General features: G+C 28.1%; 1 non-coding gene across 1 annotated transcript; it reads right to left on the bottom strand.

Annotated features, from left to right (window-relative positions):
* Window positions 1–267: 267 nt before the first annotated feature.
* Window positions 268–348, bottom strand: TRNAL-AAG (transfer RNA leucine (anticodon AAG)). Its single transcript has one exon. It is a non-coding gene; the product is annotated as a tRNA-Leu (tRNA).
* Window positions 349–5,393: the final 5,045 nt, after the last annotated feature.

Below are 5,393 nucleotides of genomic sequence, written 5' to 3'. Positions count from 1 at the left end.
AACGTGTTTGGAAATAGGAACTGCTTGTCGATAAAATTAAACCTATTTGGATGCTAAACATACAACTAGGAATACTAAACTAAACCCTGAGCATTCGTAACAACAAATAAATAAATCATGTTTTTTTCTTAAATTGAAGGGGGGGGGGGGAGCACATAAAGCTGAAATTGGCATCTTAGGGGAGAAAAGGAGTGGATATTGTAATTATTTTCTGATATTTATTTCAAATTATTGTGTTCCAAGGAAAAACAAATAAAGAAAAGAGAATGTTGAGAGTGGGATTTGAACCCACGCCCTTTCGGACCAGAACCTTAATCTGGCGCCTTAGACCAACTCGGCCATCTCAACATTTGACGACGATTTTGATACTCTTTTAGTGAAATTACAATTTTCTGACATTTGAATAGTGTTCATGGACTTTGGTCCAAAATTTACTCACGGTTTTGCATGTACTTGAAGATATGATATGGGTTTAGCTAAACGATCTAGATACCTTTATCATCATCAATCAAATAGTTTTTTTTTTTTAAATAAAAATAAAAATTACTGCAATAATCCTAGAATGAGAGCATATATAACAAGTTAAGTAAGATTTTAAAAGCTGAAAAAGGATCAGAAGGCAATTATACTAGTTAATTCCTTAATTAGTTACATGGGTGCTTTCTTTATTATTCCTGGTAAGATTATTTGTTATTGTATAAGTTCAATATTCAGTTTTATAAAACCAGTATAAACTTTTATTCAATTGTTAAGTGATGAAATTTTATTAGATTATTTTGAAAGCCTTATTATATAGATCCAAATTAAACATACATAGAAGATATTGTTTTGAATTTTTTTTATTTTTTTTGTTGTTTTTTTATTTTTTTTCTATTTAAATTAGGATTTCAACTTAATTATAATTTTAATAATTATAGCATTTTTTCTTGTATTTAAATAGTTTTATATACTATTTAAAAAAAAGAATTTATGAAAGAAACCTTTTAGAATACATTAAATTAGTTGTTTCTACAATTTCTTTATCATTAAGGACTGTTAATTTAGATTTAAAAATCCTAATTATTATTTTTTTTCTCTATAGTTTAGAGCTATAAAACTTTAAAATTAAAGAATCTTATCCACATTACATGTTGTCAACTAGTATGTTAGGCTAGATTTCTCTTCCACGTCAAGTTTAGCTAAGTCCTTCTCACCCGTGAAGCCTAGCTAGCTCCATCATCCTAAATTGTGTAGCCATTAAACCATAAAATTAATTTGGTAGGTTTTGACTAGCTGTGGAATATAAATGTTGTCTGTCTCGTCTATTCAATTTAAGAAAGACTTCACATGCTAGAACCACAATGTGTATAGATTGTAGTCTCTCTTTTTTTACCATTAAATTGCTAATCTTGAGTGTTCCTTCAAAACACAGAGTATACAGGCAGTTTCTTATACGATTTATGTAGACTAAAATGATATCATATATATAGAAACAAATCATACAATCTAGACAGTGATAAATCACAAAATTATTTTGAAAACACTCATTAAACTCAAGGGATTTTTCTGAATTTGAGGAGAAAGCCTTCTGTATTTAGGATTAAAAATATCACTTCTAAAAGAATCCCAGTTGCTATCCAATGGTAAAAAAGCCACCAAGTTTTACTTAGATTGAGTTCCACAAGTGGTTTTTATTTCTAGAGAGGACGAAAAAATTAATACAGCGGCTGCATTTGGTGATAGGATTTTTCTTGTAGAGGAAGCTGTGGCCTCTATCCACATGACCATGCATGCGGTCCCAAAGGTGGCATTCAAATAATTTGAAGGTAGAGAGGGACGTTTCCTAGTGTGATAAAAGCTATGGCAATGGGCGTAAAAAGTACGTTTATCACAAAATTAATCCCAACATTATGACCTCTTATCACAATGTTGTTTGTCTTGAGGTTGTCATCTCTTCGTACAAACAATTGTTGTGTGCTTGTGCACGTTCATGCATATCTATCCGAGAAAAATAAAAGGATACATCACTCTCTTAATTTGTACAAATTAAAATGTGATTGTTGTCGGAATTTTGGAAAGTGATAGAACATAGGAATCGTATATAGTGCAGCATGACTACTACTAGTACGAGCATTCATGGCCTCGTTCTATGTTCATATACATATGCTATCTCTACGTACTAATTCAACTTGACGCATCAAGAGGCAAATGTTCATATAATTGTCCTCAAATTTAATACAATATTATTATCCTCCAAGAAAAGTTTCCCATTTACAGGGATCCTTGACAAAAGTGATTGCTCTCTTTGATCCATCAATCGTTTAAGTACATTTTGGTGTACAATGGGCTTCATCTCCCTTAGAATGCACAAAGAAACCAGTAGGGTAGAAGAAAGCCAAATACCATGTTTCCTTTTGGACTCGTATAGGAATCTTTGCATTAATATGATGTTATATTATACCCCAATATTTTTCAAGCTAAATTTCCACTAAATTGCATGCACATTAAGGATATTTTGCATCAGCAATATTGCCATACAAAATTAGCAACTAGCAAACATGTCCATTTGAAATTCCTAGTGTTTGATTACTCTCAAGGTTTGCAATGGGAAAACAAGGTTTAGGTTGCGTTTGTTTTGCACCTGTTTTTATGTTTGCGGTGCAAAAAACACAGTAAGATGTTTGGTAATTGTAAAAACTGCCTTTTATACTGCAGGACACACTAAGAAATTGAGTTTGAAACGCAGTTTTCGTGAAACAGTTTTTACATGTTTTTTTAACTGAGTTTCGTAAAACACTGTTTGTTTTTGCGTTTCAAAAGCGCTTTTGAAAAAAATTGATAATCTTTTTTTTATTTGCTTCAAATTAATATTTTTTTGGTGTTTTTAAATCATTTTGATGCGCTGATATCAAAAATAATTTTTTTAAAATAAAAATATATTATTTTAATGCATTTTCAAGTAAAAAGCATTTTAAAAAGCAACCGCAACCACACAACTACCAAATATTTTATATATGTTTTTTGCTGCACATAAACTTCAACCACAATTTTTACCAAACACATATCTAAATCCAACTAACCTCAGTTAACTATACTTTTTTAAAACTTAATTTTTTAAAACCACAACCACAAAAGCTACCTCAAAAACAAACACACCTGAGTATGGTTGTCGTTGCTTTTTAAATAACTTTTCGTGCCAAAATGCATCAAAATAATGTTTTTTCATTTTTTAAAAAATTATTTTTGACATCAGCATATCAAAATGATTTGAGAACACTAAAAACATATTAATTTGAAGTAAAAAAAAATTAATTTTTTTCAAAAACACTTTTAAAACGTGGAAGAAACAAACAGAAACCGACATTCTATTTAATTTTCTGGCTTTCTTCTTAAACAAATCAATCTTTGGTGATATTTAGCTATTGTTTGTTTACTATTTCAAAATAGAAAAGACATGAATAAAATCAATATGTTTTTCTGTATTTTATGTTTTAAAAGTATAAGAAATTAAAATATTAAGTAGTAGAAGAGAAATAATAAAAATGTTATACATAAAGAAAAAATATAAAAAAAAGCATAAAAATAAATAGAATGGTTATATTAATGGAACCCACAATCATAGTAGAAGCCACCTAATCAAGTTATACTCTCAAAACCTTCTTTATTCGCTCACCATCTATGATCATAGATACTTCATGAGCTGCCTATAGTTTATTAATTATATATGGTAAATAATTTTCTTGTGGAACATCTAAGAATAATTAATTGGCATGATGAGTTGGAAAGTAGGCTCCAAATCATTAAAAACCCAAAAGGATTAATTAATTTTTTTTTAAGATAAGCTTGAAAGTTTTTTTTTGCAATGGTGTCGGAAAGTAAGTTGGCAAAGATTACATCATCAGCCGTCAAACTGGCTGGAATCCTCTCTGTGGCGCAATATTGAAGTATTGTTATATAATATTCAAGTCTTGAAACAATATGATCAAGTATTGAGATTTGCAATAGAATATTCAAGTCTTGAATTACAGAAGTTCTTGGATAACGCAAACATTATTCAATTTTTTTTAACATGCAAACATTGTTTATACCCATGATATACGTTGATTAATGTTATTATATTTGGTTAATGTCTATGATAAAAAACAAAAAACAAAAAACAATATTTAGTTATTAAGATATAAATAAAAATATAAAAAATAATTTTTTATTTTTTTCAAAACATGAAAGATAAGAGAGTATGGTTTTTTTTTTGGTCTAATTGTCTATAACTTTTAATTTAATTCTCATATAATAACCAAACACTATATAATATTATAAATTTTAGATGAAAACTTAGCTGAACATGGAGTTTTCCCAAGTGACTTATATGATATAGAAATAATAGAGACGCTTTAATATCCTTTTAAATTTATTTATTTTTTCTAAAACAATAAGATATTAAAGAAAGCAAGCAAATCTTTGAATTGATTAAAAAAAATTGATTGTTGCTTATTTTATGATGAGTTTTTTCCTACATTAACACAATCATCAGCCAAATTATTTTCCGAACTAGCTTAGTTGAAAAATTAATTCTCATTTTTGCATCGAAACATGAGTCTTGTATATATCATAAATTCAAAATCAAAAGATACTTTTAGGACACAAATATGTGAGTTCAAGAACATAATTAAACTTCTAATGGAATTAATTGGCTAAATTAATAACTTATTTAAAACAAAGTTTAATGTTGAAACCTAACTTGATCAAAATTAGAAGAATTAATTAAGTTTAAGGGCTTAATTAAACTTATAATGGATTTGATTGACTTAATTAAAGAATTGATTAAAGCAAAAAAAAATTAAAAGTCAATTTGGTTAAAATTAAAATAATTAATTAAATTCAATGGCTTAATTAAACTTCTAATGAGTTTTGTTGACTTAATCAATGACTCATTTAAAGAAAAAATAAGTTTAGAAGCCTAATTCAGATCAATTTGCAAAATCAAAAGATCAGATTTGAAAAGTTTAAATTTGTGTAATCAAATGCTTAATTGAAACAAATTTAAAGAGTGAAGGTTGATTAAGAACCGAATGAAAGATCTTCAAAATCAAGGATCAAAGTGCAATATACGCGTGCATTCAAAGACTAAAATTGATCAAACCAGGAGTTAATTTTAGATAAATTGAAAGTTTGATGATTAATAAGGGTTAAATTGCATAATCTAGAAACCAATGTTTGATTTATAAAAGGCATGCAAATTAAAAGTTTCCAACCGATGTTTCCAAGGATGCAATTGCAAGAATTGAGAAGTTTTTGGGTTAATTGATGATGCATATTGTGAAACTAGAAGAACAAGAACTAGAGTGAAAATTCTTAATACCTTAATTAAAAACCCTAATTTATAGGGTTTAGAATATGCGACATGTCCCTTAGAC

Source organism: Populus trichocarpa, chromosome 1, assembly GCF_000002775.5.
Source record: "Populus trichocarpa isolate Nisqually-1 chromosome 1, P.trichocarpa_v4.1, whole genome shotgun sequence".
NCBI classification, from domain to species: domain Eukaryota; kingdom Viridiplantae; phylum Streptophyta; class Magnoliopsida; order Malpighiales; family Salicaceae; genus Populus; species Populus trichocarpa.
The sequence above is the reverse complement of the archived record's forward strand: the minus strand, read 5'-3'. Positions and strand labels throughout refer to the sequence as shown.